General features: G+C 34.0%; 1 non-coding gene across 1 annotated transcript; it reads left to right on the top strand.

Annotated features, from left to right (window-relative positions):
* Positions 1-5,141: 5,141 nt before the first annotated feature.
* LOC118714622 lies at positions 5,142-5,276 on the top strand. The gene has a single exon (XR_004986628.1). It is a non-coding gene; the product is annotated as a small nucleolar RNA SNORA30/SNORA37 family (small nucleolar RNA).
* The last annotated feature ends 12,192 nt before the right edge of the window (positions 5,277-17,468 follow it).

Genomic DNA, 17,468 nt, shown 5'->3' with positions numbered 1-17,468 from the left:
GTTTTTATTTTGCTTAATCCCTTTGCCTTTTTTTCCCCTAGTTCCCCAGAACCCGTACCATCTGACAGCTGTCAGTCTATTCTCTGCATCTATGAGTCTTTTTCTATTTTGTATTCTTATTCATTTGGTTCATTACATTCCACATATAAGTAATACCATATGGTATTTGATTTATATGGCTGGTTTGTTTCACTTAGCATAATACTCTCCAGGTCCATCTATGCTGTTGAAAAGGATAAGATTTCCCCCTGAGTAGTATTCCATTGTGTAAATGTACCACAGTTTTTTTATCCACTTATCTACTGATGATCACTTGGGCTGCTTCCACAAGGCACTGCAATAACATAGGGATATCTATAATCTTTCCAATCAGTGTTTCAGGTTTCTACTGATAAATTTCCAATATAGCTCCACTTTTACTTTTTTGAGGAAACTCCATACTATTTTCCACAGTGGCTGGAACAATCTGTATTCCCACTAGCAGTGTATTAGGATTCTCTTTTCTTCATATTCTCACCAACATTGTGATTTGTTGATTTATTGATAATAGTCATTCTGACAGATGTGGTTTTAATTTGTCTTTCTCTGATGATTAGTGATATTGAGTATCTTTTCATATGTCTATTGGCCATGTGTATATCCTATTGGGAGAAGTGTCTATTCAGATCATTTTCTAACACTTTTAATTGTATATATTATTTATGGAGGTATGTGTGTGTGTGTGTGTGTGTGTGTGTGTGTGTGTGTGCACGTGCGCGCGAGCGTGTATGTGTTGAGTTCTATAAGTTCTCTATTTATTTTGAATATTAACTCATTATTAGATATTTTATTGGCAATATATTCTCCCATTCAATAGGTTGTTTTTTCATTTTGTTGAGGTTTCCTTTGCTGTGTAAAAACTTTGTAGTTTGATGTAGTGCCATTTGTTCATCTTTTGTTTCTCTTGCCCAAGGAGATATACCAGAAAAGTACTGCTATGAGAAACGTCCAAGATTTTAATGCCTATGTTTTCTTCAAGAAATTTTATGGTTTCAAGTCTTACATTTTAGGTTTTTAATCCATTTTGGGTTTATTGTTGAAACATCAGGTAATTTGTAAATTTCTTTTTATTGTCTTTGAAGTAGCTACATAGGGACTTGGTCCTCAAAGTCTAACCTGTAGCTTTATGAATAAAGCAAGGCAAGATTATCTTAGGTTAATGGAGGGCAGAAGTCTGAAATAAGCCTCCTTGGAGTAAAAAGGAGTTGGCGGCAGCCTGCATTCTTTCTGGAGACTCGAAGGAAGAATCTCTTGCCTTGTCTTTTCACTCCCTTTCTGTTTGGCTGTTCTCTTCGTCTTTAGAACTAGCAGTGGCCAGTTTAGTCTTTCTCACATGATGTTAGTCTGACAATGTCTCTTCTGCCTCCCAATTAGACATTACAGACTTTTGTAATTACTGTGGCCCAGCCATGCTAATCCAAGAATGATTTCTTTATTGTATGGTCAGTTGATTAGCAATCTTAGTTGATTTTGCTATGTGCCCTAACATATTTACAGAACCTAAGGGAGCGGGACATCTTTGGGGGACCATTATTCTGTCTCTCACAAGCTCCTGTCCAATAGACAACTGAACACTCAACTTCCTCTTTAACATTTCCGCTTAGATATCTCATTGGCATCTCAAAACAAATTTAAATCCAAACTCTTGATTTCTATTGTATATTTCTTATTTCTTTATTTTTCCAAATCTCAGTATTTAGGCAAATCAAACTTTTTAATTGCCAAAACAAACTATTGATGTCTAGCTATTCTTAGATCCACATCAAATCCATTAGCAAGTTATGTTTATTTACTTTTTAAAATATATCTAGAATCCAACACTTTTTCTTACCTTGCTTCATTCTTCCAGTTGCCTGAATGTTTCTTAAAATACCATGGGTTATTAAGTATTTCATTAATGAGCTAATAAATGAATATAATATTTTCCAATGACATGATTCCTTATATTTTAAATCTTTTTCACTGGTTTACACTCTTCTATTTTTTTAAAATTTCATTTAACTTTTAATTCAGATAATTTTATTGGTATACATATTATATATTTTTATAAGTATTTTTTCTTGTTATAAACTAAGGAATATAATGTTTAGTCAGGATTATTACTTGAAAACAACAGAAATTATTAATGTAAGCAGTCAATAAATTTATTGTAAATACATGTGACCAAAAAATTAATAATCAGTGGGCAGTTTTGAAAAGCATATCCTCATAATAGGTAGGAGTCAGAGCAGCTGCCTTATCCACCCTGCTATGCTATGATACAGATTAAGGGGTTGTGCATTGTTTCTTACTTCTTTTTATATTTACGATTTTATGGTTTCTAGAATTTTCTTTATAGCAATATTAGTTTTATATAGCAATCATTCTTAATCTATCCCATTATTAAATTAGAGGAAATCATGATCAACTAAAAATAAAAAGTAACACAAAATGATTTAGATTTACTGAAACTTCTGTTTAATATTCTTTTATTCTCATAAATTTCTATGATGTTACAATTTTTTGTTTTATATTTCTTCTTACATATAAGTTGTGCTGATTACAAAGAGAAGCTAAACATTACATTTGATATTTTAAAATTCTAATTACCTAAATATTAAATGCTTTTATTTTTAATTTTTATTGAATTAATTGAGGTGATATTGTTTAATAAAATAAGTTTCAAGTGTTCAATTCTGTAATACATCATTTGTATACAGTATTGTGTGTTCACCATTCTAAGTTAAGTCTCCTATCACAATTTTTCTCTGCTTTGTCTTCTTCTGCCCATCTTGCCCACTTTTCCTCTGGTTATCACCATATTGTTGTCTGTGTCTATGAGTTTTCTTGCTTGCTTTTTGCTTAATCCTTTCACCTTTTTCACACATTTTCCCAACACTCCCCTGTGACAGCTGTCAGTATGTTTTCTGTATCCATGAGCCTGTTTCTACTTTGTTGATTTATTTTGTTTATAAGACTCTATGTATAAGTGAAATCATATGGTATTTGTCTTTCTCTGACTGTCTTATTTCACTTAGCATAATACTCTCCAGGTTCACCCTTGCTGTCACAAAATGTAAGATTAAAAAAAAACCAATAATAAGATTCTCTATACTCAAATAATTCCTATGGAATAAGTAGAAAACCAAAGGATAAGATATGGTCCTTAATTCTTTGCATTTGAAATGTCCTTCATATGAGATTACATTTATTCTAAATGGCTACAATGCTGCTCCATCCTGGTTTGCAATGCATGTGACTCACTCAGTTTACAGTATATTAGTGGGTCAAACAGTGGTGACTAATAAAACTAATAAGACATCCTCTATTAGAGCGAAGAAATCCTTTTTCAGTACTTCAACCACTCAGCTTATATGGCCTCATTGTCAAGATTATGCCTTTCATCTATGGGAACCAATCCCTTTCATATACAATTTCAGCAAGAAGCAGTATTGACTTGTCTAACAATAAAAAGTAGAATTAGGCTTCCAACACAGAGCACTTCTAATTTGCATAAAACCTCTCTAACCTATTTCCTTTATGGCAGCCTACAACTGAAAGGTTATATTTTGTTCCGTGCACCACTAATTACTCCAAAATCCCTATGTAGATTTATGCAATATTGTTCAGTTATTTATGCAGATAATTAAAACAAGTTATATGCAAGATATATCAAAAGGAAAATGCTATTGAAATCATTAGAAAAACTGACCAAGCACAATGGATTTCTTTTACATAATATCATATGATGTAATAATTTAATATAGTTTCTGAGAGCCACTGTCTTAATAAAAATCATCCTAAAAGTAACACATAAGACATATTTTTATCACACATTTTAATTGAGGCTTCTAAATTACATGATGTTAAATTTTAAGAGAAAACTTTTTTTTTCCCCAAATATATTTTTATTGATTTCAGAGAGGAAGGGAGAGGGAGATAGAGATAGAAACATCAGTGATGGGAGAATCATCAATCAGCTGCCTCCTGCACACTCCCTACTGGGAATCGAGTCTGCAACCTGGGCATGTGTCCTGGACCAGGAATCAAAAGGAGACTTCCTGGTTCATAGGTTGATGCTCAACCTCTAAGCCAGACTAGACCGGCAAGAGAAAAATTTTAATCATCTGAAAGATTATTATGAATAGGCTTGACATTTTACCTAAAATTGGGTAAACTGATCTGAAACTTAATTATTTAAAAAGCAATTTTTTCATTTTATTTCTCATTTTAACTTCAGAAGTATTTCTCATTTTAACTTCAGAGTACAGGTTGTTTCCTGACTACGTTTGATCCTTGTCACGTAAACACACGCCTCTCTTGTGTACGTACCTGAGCTTTTTAACTCCACTTTTAAAAACAATAGAAACCTGTGTGGCTTCTGTAGCTCATGTGTTCTCTGGTTTCCTTAAATGACTCTTAGGAGGAAAAATTCAGAGCAGAGCTATTTCCCCACTCCTCTGCAGAGGTGGCATGTAAATGATTTGTGGCCACTGTGGGTAAGCCTTCCCATGGTTGTTTAATAAAGAGCAGCACAGCTCCCCCAGTGTAACACAGAATGACATTGCCTCGGGTCACTTCAGGGCATGTCACATCACCTAACACAACATAACCTGATGTAACCTGATCCAACAGGTCAGGTGCCTGTTGCCTATTTGTAGGAAATGCGTTTTATTTCTTCTCCAGTGGAGAGGCCATGTCACCGAGTGCAGCGAAATGTCAATTCTAGCTCTGGGTGCAAGGAATACCAGTGGGAATAATTTCCTTCCCAATTATAGTGGACTCTGGTTAGCATTGAGTTACTTTGAGTGCATGTCATGAACAAGAATGTAGTTGTGATGATTGAAATCAAGTTGAAGAAAATCTGCCTTAATTAGAACAAATTTGAGAGAGGACAAAAGTTGTAGCAGAGACAGAATGCCATATTTTTTTTTTTTTAAATTGGCAATAACAGCAAGAGAGAGAGGAGATAAAAAAGATTTATGAAACAAGTAGTGGTTAATAAACTTATATTATTTAACATAAGATAATTTTATTTTCTAAGAAAATAAATGACCAAGCAAGTGCATCTTTTTAAATTACTATCAATACTTTTCAAGGTAATGAATTAGAAAGTTATTTGTCCAGCACTTTCAAAGGTCCTCCCTCAGGCAGTGGGGCCAGGATTTGGTGGCTGGTGCTGAAAAAAAAAAAAAATCCTTGATTGAATCGTTGCCCTAGGACTGTGCCAGTGGCTGCTGTCACTCAATGACAGACTGAGTCTGTTCAGTGGCATCTTATTCAACATTGTGCCTTTCTCCTGTTGCTCTAAACTTGGGCCCTCTTTCTTTTCATTCTTTGACATACAGAGAACAATTTGAAAATGTCACTTGTATTGCTTCATTCTTGAATTGGTCAATGCAGTAATCCATGACACTGGGTGCACTTAGTATGTAAAAGAGTCATGACACCCATGCCCTTCTTCAGAAGGCTTAGCTGAATAAATAAGCAAAACAGGTGTACATTGCACACCTGAGACTGAGTAAATGCAAAACTCTAGGCTCTTACCTGGATATCCTAGAGAAGGTGTAGGAAAAAAAAAAAAAATCATTGCCTATAGTTAAAAAAAAAAAAAAAAAAAAAGCCTCAGGGATTTTAATTTATTATTATCTGCTTTGTGTTTAATTTTCTAATCTCACAAGGAAATCCAAGTCTATTAAATGGTTAAGAATGCATGTAGATCGCTAGGTGTGGTGAACTTTAAAAATATCTAATTTGAGTTTATTGGTAGAGGGCGTGTCCTCCTACAATTTTTCTTGGGCAAATACAATAATTATTTATGAATAAAACTATAGGATTTGTCACTAGAAGATTTGAAACAAAAGGAAATTTATAAAGCAGTACTATCAAAATTCATATTTAAAAAGTTAAAACATATTTATGTACCAAGAGTGTCATCATCCAAATAAGCTCTCTTTAATAATTTATTTGAATGAATCCCATCTTATTTGACTGTGATGTGTTAGAGGTTAAGGGAGAAGAATTGAAAAAAAAACAAAAAAAACAAGGGCAGCTTAAGAAAGATAAAAATCAGATTTAGTGAAAGATAAAAATTTAATATTTGTGTTAACTCAAGGGTGATACTCTTTCTGGATCTACATATGGAAACAAAAAGATATACAAGGGGTAAAAATGGTGAAAGCAGGCATTTACTAGTATATTTTTACAAAGAAGATTTGCTCTTTCATCAGTAATCCTATAGATTTTTTTCAGATAAAAAATGGAGATAATTATTATGCTTACTAGTATGTTGTCATCAAATATGAATCATTTCAGAATTATTCATCACTTCCAATTATTTGTCCCATTATTCTCAAATTTCCTCCATTAGTTCATATAATCAAGATTTGACTATGCATATATTATAGGCAAAGGACTATAATAAACTAATATGTGCATCAAGAATGAACCATTAAACATAATGTCAGAATTCAGTTCATAATTTCATTTCAAAGGACAGTTGATTTTCAACTTAAATAAAATTTGTGCCTCCAATACAAGTGTATAATTTGCTAATAGCTAAATATAAAATATTTGAGGACTAGGATATAGTTGATATACAGACAGGCTTCCTTGCCCTGTAATAAAAACTAAAAGCTTTATTTCAAACAAGTACATTTTTTATAGTTGAAAAAACAAAAATTATCCAATGGAATCGAATGTTGAAGTTATTAGTTATCTATTAATTTATTTATATTAATATTTGCCAATCTTCCCAACTACGTCTACTATTTTCATGAATTACATGTCAACTTTGTGAATCTCTCTCTCTTTCTCCTCTCTCTCTCTCTCTCTCTCTCCCTCTCCCTCTATCTCTATCTCTATCTCTATCTCTATCTCTATCTCTGTCTATCTCTATCATCTATCTCTGGTTCTTTCTTTCTTGCCTCTTCTCTGTTTCCTTCTTCCTCCAAAAATGCCCCAAGAGGGAAGTGAATGAAAACAATAGTTGGGATGGGACTCAATCAGGACATCCAGAGTCATATGACTAACTCTCTACTATCTTAGGTTTGGCATCTCACACATTAGCATGACAAATTAAAAAGCTAGATGGAACTATAAAATGGGATCTCCTGGAACTGAACTAATTATTAATGGTTGGAAAAGAGAACAAACCCATGCTTAAACAATGATAAAACTAATAAGACAGGAATTCTACTTCTTCCAACTCCACTGCCCTCAGGTGAACTAAGAGGATAAATTGCATATTTATTTTTTTCTAAATCTTACAAAAAAAACAACAACACTTTACACAGACAAAGTAGAGCAATGGGAAAATAGGGTTAGATTGTTTTATTGTTCTTTGGCTTGGAATTTAATTCACAAAGTAAGTTTGCTACATAAAGATTTTTCAGTTATGTACTCAAAAGTTTGCAGGATTTGCTGAACAAGGAAGTCATTTTTGAAAATAAAACCTTTAAAAAAAAGAAAAAAAAAGAAAAGAAAACCTTTTTTTTTTCTGCTTATGGATGTAATGATGAACATATGGTCAACACCTGGAATTTATAGAGGCCTTTACCTAATAAAACCTTTTGAGATATTCTAAGAATGACAACAAAGTGATGGCATGGAGCAAAACTGCCAAAGGTAATCTTCTTCACTTTCTGGTGCTTTTAAAGCAGAAAACATAAAACTAAGAGCCACTGCCCCTCAAATGCTTATGAAATGTGCATTAAAGAGGTGGGAACCCCAGTCCGCTGACAATGGTGCCGTTATATCATGGCTGTGAATGTCTTTCTGGATTGTCTGAGAAAAAGCAGGTTTATGAAGAAGATGACTGACTGGTAAGCATACTCTTTAAAAGTAGAGTAAGACAGAGTGCAAGGTCAAGTTCAAAGTATAAGAGTTTTACTTATAATATTTTTAATAGTATAGTGGAATGCATACTTAAGTGATGTGAACATATAATATAATATTGACTTGCAATTTTATAAAAATAGGTTAAATTTAGCTGACACTTAGAAAAATGTCATTTGTAAGGTATCTCTAAGCTCAACATAGATGTTAAAACTGAAATTTCTAATCAGAAAAAGAAACATCATGAGATTCAGACAAAAAAAATATTGTTAAGGCATTAGGATAAGATAACTTAATATTTAAAGAATATAAATATGTATGTAAACTTAAATCAGAATAATATAGCCAAAATACACCTCACATTTGCACTAATGCTTTGCAAATAATATTTGTTTTATAAGGTAATCACAAAATCAGAATTCACCCTAATCCCAAACCTCCATTTATTTAATACTTCAATTTGGACCTCAGCAGCTTAAAATCCAGTATTTTTTAAAATTTATTTTTCAATTACATTCTATGGTCAATGCTACTTTTTGATGTTTTTATATATATAGAGAGAGAGAGGAAGGGAGAGGAAGAAAGAAATATTGATGAGAGAGAGAAACATCTATAGGCTGCCTCCTTCACCCACTCCCACTGGGATTAGAACACATAATCTGGGCATGTGTCCTGACCAGAAATCTGAACTAACAACCTTCTGGTGCATGGGCTAATGCTCAACCAAGAGAGCCATACTGGCTCAACATTAGTAGTAGTTGCACAGCACAGTGGCCAGATAATCCAACACCCTTCAATGTGCCCACTTCCAGTGTGTCAAGTACCCTCCTGACACCATACATATTTATTAAAATACTAGAGGCCTGGTGCACGAAAATTCCCTCAGCCTGGCCTGCCCCCTTTCACAGTTCAGGGGCCCTCAGGGGCAGGAGGCATCCCATTGATCAGGGGAAGGCGACACCCCCATCACACCTCTGCTGCTGCCAGTGCCGGCAGTGCAAGCCTTGGCTGGCCCTGGTTACCTGGCCTGCACAGCTGGGCAGCCACCATCTGAGGCTTGCCTGCGCTTCGGGCTAGCCCTGGGGGCTGAGGGGACTGGGGGACTCTGAAGGCAGGAGCGTGGAATGGCCGGACCTGCCTGCAGGTGGGCCTGGCAGTGCCACATGCCTGCTGCCCCAGTGGGGCTGAGGAAACTGGGCGCCACCATCTTGTGGCTGTGGGGGCCACCATCTTTAAGGGCATGGCAGTCAATTAGCATATCCCCTCATTATTAGATAGGATTATTGACTATATCTCAGTGCTGTACTTTACATCCCCAGGACCTTACTGTGAGTAACAATTAGTAGATCTTAACCCCTTCACCTTTTTCATCCAACCATTCAACCTCCCTCTCCTCTAGCAATCATCTATCTGCTCAGTGCATCATGAGACCATTTCTATTTCATTTATTCATTTTTGTTGCTCTTTAGCTTCCATGTAGAAGTGAAATCAAATGGTATTAGTCTTTCTCTGTCCGAGTCATTTAATTGAGCATAATTCCCTTTAGATCTCGCTAGGCTGTCACAAACAGTAAGATTTCATTATTTTTATAATGGCTGTGTCATATTCTACTGTGTATACCATAAGTACCACTTCTTTATCCAATTGTCTATTGATAGGACTTGGGTTAATTTCAAATCTGACTATTTTAAACAACACTGCAGTGAACATAGGGATGCATATATTCTTTTGAATTACTGTTGTGCATTTCTTTGGATATGGTATACCCAGGAGTTCAATCACTGGGTCATAAAGAAGTTGTAGTTTAACTTTTTTTTGAGGGTCTTCATACTGTTTTCTTTAGTGGTTACACCAATCTGAGGTTCTTCCAATAGTGCATAGGATTCCCGTTTCTCCACATCCTCAAAAACACTTGTTTGATGAATTTTTGATGACAGCCTTTCTGACAGGTATGAGGTGATATCTAACTATGGTTTTTAATTTGCATTTCTCTAATAATTTGTCCCGACCCGCGGGGCAACAACGGGGGTACGCAAGAACCACCTAAGAGAATGAAACAAACAAGGAACGCGGAAGAACGGAGGCAAGACAAGGTTCTGATCAAGCCTCAAACTTTATTCTTTGAAATGGCTGTATATATACAGCAGAAACAAGGGAGGGGGGGCAGGGTTGCCTATGCAGAGGGGTCTTTGGCAATGTACAAATGGTTTAGGCACTGAGTGACAAGGTGGTAAGGTATCTGGCAACACAGGATTGGCTAACTGCCAGGGCGGCGTAACATTCCAAGGTGTAACATTCCAAGGCTGGGCTAGCTATGGGGGAGGATCAGGAAGGGGAAGTTGCAAAGATGCTAAGCAGCAGATTAATCTTAGCTTCTGGCCAAACCCTCAGGGCACCGCATAACTTCTGCTAGAAGGAACTTAATTCTATTTCCTTAAAACGGAGTTGCTTGTCTCAACTCTGATGGCTCCCAACAATAATTTATGACAGTACTCATGTTCCATATGTCTATTGGCCATCTGTATTTCCTCTTTGGAGAAGTGTCATTCCAGGTCCCCCCTTCTGGGAATGTGCCTGCAACCAAGGTGCATGCCCTTCACCGGAATCAAACCTGGGATCCTTCAGTCTGCAGGCCGACACTCTATCCACTGAGCCAACCCAGTTAGGGCATCATTTTTTAATTGGCTTGTTCATTATCTGAATGTTGAGTTGTATGAGTTCTTTATAAATTTTGGATATAACCCTCTATCAGATGTATGATTAGCAAATATGTTCTCCTATTCAGTAGGTGATCTTTTCATTTTGTTGATGGTTTTCTTTGCTGTGCAATCACTTGATAGTTTGATATAGTCCCAATTGTTTCTTTCCCCTTCCATCTCCCTTGCCCAAGAAGATATATCAGAACACACATTTCTATGAAAGCTATAAGGGATTTTAGGAGTATTATGGTTTTTAATCTTACACTTAAGTCTTTAATCTATTTTGAGTTTATTCTTAATTGTGATATAAGAAGGTGTCTAGTATCATCTCTTCCATGTATCTGTCCAATTTTTGACACCGTTTTTTTGAATGAACTGTCCTTACCCCTTGTGTGTTCTTGCCTTCTTTGTCAAAGATTAATTGAACATATAGGAATGAGCTCCTTATTTTGTTCAATTGATCTGTATGCATGTTTCTATGCCAGGGCTATGTGTAATTTTATAGCATTTAGCATGATGATTCTCACTTTGTTCTGCTTTCTTAAGATGGCTATTTGAGGTTCCATATAAATTTTGGGGATATTTGTTCTAGTTATGTAAAATGTGCCATTGATATTTTGATAAGAATTGTATTGAATCTTTAAATTGCTTTGGGTAGTATAGTCATTTTAACAGTGTTAATTCTCCCTTATTATTAGCACTATAAATGGTTTTATTTATTTTTATCTTCTTCAACTTCTTTCTTCACTGTCTTATAACTTTCAGAGTACATGTCTTTTACCTCCTTGGTATTTGTTTTTAGGTATGGTATTTTTTTGATGCAGTTGTGAATGGAATTGTTTTCTTAAGTTCTTTTTCTGATAGTTCATAAAAATTCAACCAAATTCTGAATTTATTCTACTGAATTCACTTATAAATTCTAGTAGTATTTTGGTGGAATCTTTAAGTTTCTCTATATAAAGTATAATGTTATCTGATATTGATATATCAAACTGAAAATAATGACAGTTTTACTAATTCCCTTTCAATTTGGATGACTTTTATTTATTTCTCTTATCTGATTACTGTGGTGAAGGCTTCCAATACTTTGTTGAAAAAGAGTGGTGAAAGTGGACATGTTTGTTTTGATCGTTATCTGAAGGGAAATGTTTGTAGTTTTCCCCATTGAGTATAATGTTAGTTGTAGCTTTATTATGTATGGCCTTTATTTCATTGAGGTATGTTCCCCCCTATTTCCACTTTTTAAATAATTTTTATAATACATTGGTGCTGGATTTTGTCAAATGCTTTATTTGTTGATATTATCACATGCTTTTTATTCTTCATTTTTTATGTGGTCTATTACATTAATTGAGTTGCAGATATTGTACTAATCTTGCATACAGGAAATACGTAAACCCCATTTAATCATGGTGTACAATCTTTTTAATGTGTGGCTGGATTCAGTTTGCCAATATTTTGTCCAGGATTTGTTTATCTGTGCTCATCAGGATATTGGCCTATACTTTTCTTTATTTGTAAAGTTTTTATCTGGTTTTAGAGATGAAAACATGCTGGCCTTTGTAAAATGAGCTTGGGCATGTTTCTTTCTCTTGATTTAAAAAAATAAAGAAGGATGGTGTTAGTTATTATTTGAATGTTTGGTAAATTTCACCTATAAAGCCATTTATTTCAGGACTTTTGTATTTTGGCTTTTTAAAAAAATTATTATTATTTCTTCTATGATTTTGTTGGTTGTAATGGTTCTGTTCAGATTTTCTGTTTCTTTCTTTCTTAATCTTGGAAGTTTGTATATTCTATAAATTTATGAATTTATCCAGGTCATTTAAATATTGACATACAGTTATTCATAATATTTTCTTATAATCCTTTGTGTTTCTGTAGTGTCAGTTGTTACTTCTCTTTCATTCCTGATTTTATTTATTTGGGTCTTCTCTCATTTTTTCTTGACTGATTTAGTTAATAGATAAATAATCTTGTTTATCTTTTCAAAATTCCAGGTCTTGGTTTCATTATCTTTTATGTATTTTTTAGACCTTCTTTTGTTTATTTTCCTTCTGATATTTATTATTTCCACCTTTCTACTCGCTTCGGGCTTTGTGTGTTCTTCACTTTCTGTTTGTTTTAGGTGTAATATTAGATTGTTTATTTGAGAATTTCATTGTTTCTTGAGGTAGGCCTGTAATACTATAAGTTTCCCTCTTAGGAAAGCTTACCTTGTGCCCCAGAAATTTTGGGTTGTTATATGTTTACTTTTGTTTCAAGGTATTCTTTCACTTCTTCCTTAATTTTATTGTTACCAACTTATTGTTTAGTACCATGTTATTTAGCCTTTAAGTCTTTGTGTGTTTTTCAGACTTTTTTGTAAGTGGTTTCTAGTTTAATACCATTGAGTTCAGAATAGATGCCTGATATGATTTCAACCTCTTTAAACTGATTTAGACTTCTTTTGTTGCTCAACATGTGGTATCTCCTAGAAAATGTTCCATGTACACTGAAAAAAAATGTACATTCTGCTTTGGGGTTAAATGTCTTGGAAATATCAAATAAATCTTGTCAATTATGTCATTCTAAGATGTTGTTTCCTTGCTAATTTTCTTTCTGCAAGCTATATCCATTCACATTAATAGGATTTTAAAGTACCCTACTTTGACTATATTACTGTTAATGTCTCCCTTTATGTCCATTAATATTTGCTTTATATATTTAGGAAACCTTTTTAAGATGCATACATGTTTACAAGGGTGCTCTTCTATAGTTAGATTGATTCCTTTATCATTATGTAATATCCTTCTTTGTCTATTATTATTATTTTTCCCCATTTTTTTCTGAAGTCTTATTGTTAGCATACAGAAAGGCAATGGATTTTTGCACATTGATTTTGCACATTATAACTTGATTTTATTTGTTTATTGTTTTTAATAGTTTTTTTTTGGTAGAGTCGTTAGGATTTTCTATATACAGCATCCATCATGTCAACTGCAAAAAGGGACAGTTTGACTTCTTCTTTCCCTATTTGGCTGCCTTTTAACTTTTTCGCTTGCCTTTCTGCTCTGGCTAGGACTTCTAGCACTATGTTGAATAAGAGTGATGAGAGTGAACATCCTTTTCTTGTTCCTGCTCTTAGGAGAGAAGCTTTCAGTTTTTTGCCATTGAGTATGATATTATCTAAGGGTTTATTATACATAGTCTTTATTATGTTGAGGTACTTTCTTTCTATTCCTATTTTATGAGTGTCTTAATCATAAATGGATATTGTATTGAAGCATCCATCTTATATAAAAACTGCTTTTTGAAATCTTAGCCCTGCTATTTTGGCTTCTGTAAGTGCTTGCTTAAATAATAAGGAAAATAAGACTACTCCCATTCCAGAGAGGCCGTGGACTATGCCCCAGACAGAGTTGTCAGTGCTGGCACCATGCCAGGCCTTGAGATATGGTCTCATGGCCCCTTCCCAGCATGTAGCTCTTCTACCCAGAAGGCCCAGGAGTCTCATTCCAAATTTGGGAGACAAAAGAACTAGGAAAAGTATAAATATAAAAGGTTTCCAGCATTGGGGAGGTGAGGGGGGGCAGAATTTGAAAGGCACATTTTTCTCTGGCTCTGCCCTTAATAAAATGTAACTCCCTTTCTCTAAGCATGGCTTGGTTTTTTTCTGGTCTTCTGTAATAGTATCTTATCAAATTCTTTTTCTACATCTATTGATTAATAACGTTTCTTTCGTTAAAGTGGTGTATTAAATTGATTGATTTGCAAATGCTGAACCATCCTTGTGTCCCTTGATTGAGATGAATTATTTCTTGGATGTACTATTGTATTCGATTAGCTAGTATTTTGTTTAGGATTTTTGCATCTGTATTCATCAGAAATACTATTCTGTAGTATTTTTTTTTGTTGTTGTTTGTTTGTTTTGTGTTAGCTCTCTCAGGTTTTGGTATCAGGGTTGTACTGGCCCCACAGAATGTGTCAGGAAGTATTGCCCCTTCTTTACTTTTTGAGGGGAGAGGTTAAAAAGTATAGGTTTTAATTCCTTTTTGAACATTAGGCAGAATTCACTGGTGAAGCCTTCTGGTCTTGGAATTTAGTTTTTTGAGGTTTCTAATAGTTATTTCAATTTCCTCATTGCTGATTTGTCTATTTTAATTTTCCAAGTCTTCATGATTTAATTAGAAAGGTTGTATATTTCTAAGAACTTATCTATTTCTCCTAGGTTATTAAATTTGGTGGCATAAAGTCTTTTCTAATATTTTAGTGTGATCCTTTGTATATCTGTGATGGCTGTGGTGATTTCTTCCCTCTCATTTCTGATTTTGTTTAGATGGTTTTTTTCTCTTTTTTCCTTGGTGAATCTAGCCAGGAGTTTATCAATTTTATTAATCTTTTCAAAGAATCAGCTCTTTGTTTTATTTATATGTTGTATCATCTTCTTTATCTCTATTTCATTTAATTCTGTTCTAATTTTTAATTGTTTCTTTTTTTCTTCTGACTTTGGGTTGCTTTTATTCTTTTTTTTTTTTTTAGTAATTTAAGATGTGATAGTAGATTGTTTACTTGGGATTTCTCTTGTTTCTTGAGCTAAAATTTCCTCTTATTACTGCTTTTACTGCATGCCAGAGGTTTTGATATGCCTGTTATTATTCTCATTTGTCTCAATATATCTTTTGATTTCATCTTTTATTTTTTTAGTAGTATTTTTTGTTTAATTTCCACGTATTTGTGTGTCTGTGTGTGTGTGTGTCTAACTTGTTTTTGCAGTTGATTTCTAATTTCAAGGAATCTTGGTCATAAAATATGTTTGGTATATTTTAAATCTTCTTGAATTTGTTGATAACAGTCTATGACTCAGCGTATGGTCTATGCTTAAGAATGTTCCATGCGCGCTGGAGAAGAATGTCTAATCTGATGTTCTGGAATGAAATATTCTGTAAATGTCATTTGTTCTAGAGTTTCATTTAAGACTGATTTCTATTATTGATTTTTAGCCTAGTTGATCTGTCTAGAGCTGCCTACAGAGTATTAAGGCCTGTAATTATGATTGTGTTTTGATCTGTTTCTCCCTTTAATTCTGTAAGTAGCTGTTTAATATATTTTGGTGCTCCCTGGTTGGGTGCATATATTAAGAAGTGTTATGCTTTCTTGATATAGTGTTCTCTTTATCATTATAAAGTGTCTATTGTTATTTTTGTTATCTTCAGGTCTATTTTGTCAGATATAAGTATGGCTACATTTGCCTTTTTTATGTGGATTTTTTTTTTTTTTTTTTTTGAGAATCATTTTCCACCCTTTTACTTTAAATCTACATTTGTCTCTGCTGCTTAGATGTGTCTCTTGTAGGCAGTATATGATCGGTTTTGTTTGTTTGTTTGTTTTTACCCACTCTGCTTCTCTGTGCATCTTTACTGATAAATTCAGAGCATTTACATTTAGGTAGTTATTGATGTATGAGGACTTCATATATCCATTTTATCTTTTGTTTTCTCATATCTCTGTGCCTCCATTGGTTCTTTTCCTATACACTTCTGTCTGTTGTTTCTGTTCATTGTTATATATATATATATATATATATATATATATATATATATATATGTAATATTTTTTTCTCTTTTCAGTGCATCTGATCTTTATCTTCCTTTGCCAGTTCATACCTTTCCAACTTTCCCCTTGTATGTTTTTGTTGTCACAAATTATCCCTTTTTAGACTGCACATTTTTTGGCTATGTTACTTGTAGTGTTGTGATCTCTTTTTTGTTTCAGGTAGAATAACTCCTTTAAGTATTTTTTGCAATTGAAGTTTTCTGCTGCTAAAATCCCCTAGCTTCTGTATGGCTGGGACTGTCCTTATTTCTTCATATTTAAAAGATAATTTTGCTGGATATATTATACATGACTGGTAATATCTCTCTTTCAGATTTTGCATATTTGGTTCCATTCTCTTCTGGCTGTTGAGTTTCTGCTGAGAAGTCGGATGAAATTCTGATGGGTTTTCCTTTATAGTCACTTCCTTCTTTTCTCTGGCTGCTTTGAGAATTTTTTATTGGTCATTAATTTTTGACAGTTTTATTACCAAGTCGTTGGAGAAGCCTCTATAGATTGATGTAACTATGTGTTATGTTTTTTCTTGGATTCAAGGATCTAGTTCTTTCTATAGATTTGGGACCTTCTCACCCACTATTTATTTTAATAGACTCTCAACTCCATACTATCTCTCTTCCTTCCTATGTTTCTGATTACACGTTTTGTGATGTAATCACATAGTTACTATAAAACTCTTTCATTTTTCTTTATTCTCACTCTTCTTCATTTCTCTCTTCTTTCCTCTGGATCATTTCTTGTTACCTAATGTCTATATCACTAGTTCTTTCCTTTAACTGATGGATTCTGTTTTCTATGCTCAGTAGCTTACTCTTGATTTCCTTATTTGCATCCTTCATTTCCAGGATTTCTGATTGACTCTTTCTTTAAAGTTTTAATTTCCTTGGAGAAATACTCATTTTGTTCGTTGATTTTTTTTAGTTCATTGTATTGCTTGCCATTATTTTCTTGCATGAGTGTTTTCAGAAATGCAAACTTGAAATTCTATCATGTATATCCATAATTCATAAGTTCCACCTTACTTTCTGGTTTTTTTTTTTTTTTTTTTTCTTCATTTTCTTTCTGGTCATTGTTGCTACTGTAGTTGTTCATGATATTTGCTTGTTCTTCTTTGTTTTCCCATTTACCTACGAGGAGGTCTTTTTCTACACTGTTCCAGTAGATGGTGCTGAATTGCAAGGTATTTACTTCTGTGGCCTCACAGTTTTGAGCCTCCAAGGCTTCTGTGGGATAGTACCACGTCCACTGCTCGGTAATGGGTTTGTTTTTCCCTCTCCATAATGGTAACCCCTGACTTCTGTGGGTCCAGCATAAGCACTCTTC

The sequence above is a fragment of the Pipistrellus kuhlii genome, unplaced genomic scaffold (genome assembly GCF_014108245.1).
Source record: "Pipistrellus kuhlii isolate mPipKuh1 unplaced genomic scaffold, mPipKuh1.p scaffold_m20_p_10, whole genome shotgun sequence".
NCBI classification, from domain to species: Eukaryota; Metazoa; Chordata; class Mammalia; order Chiroptera; family Vespertilionidae; genus Pipistrellus; species Pipistrellus kuhlii.
This window is presented reverse-complemented; position numbering and strand designations above follow the sequence as displayed.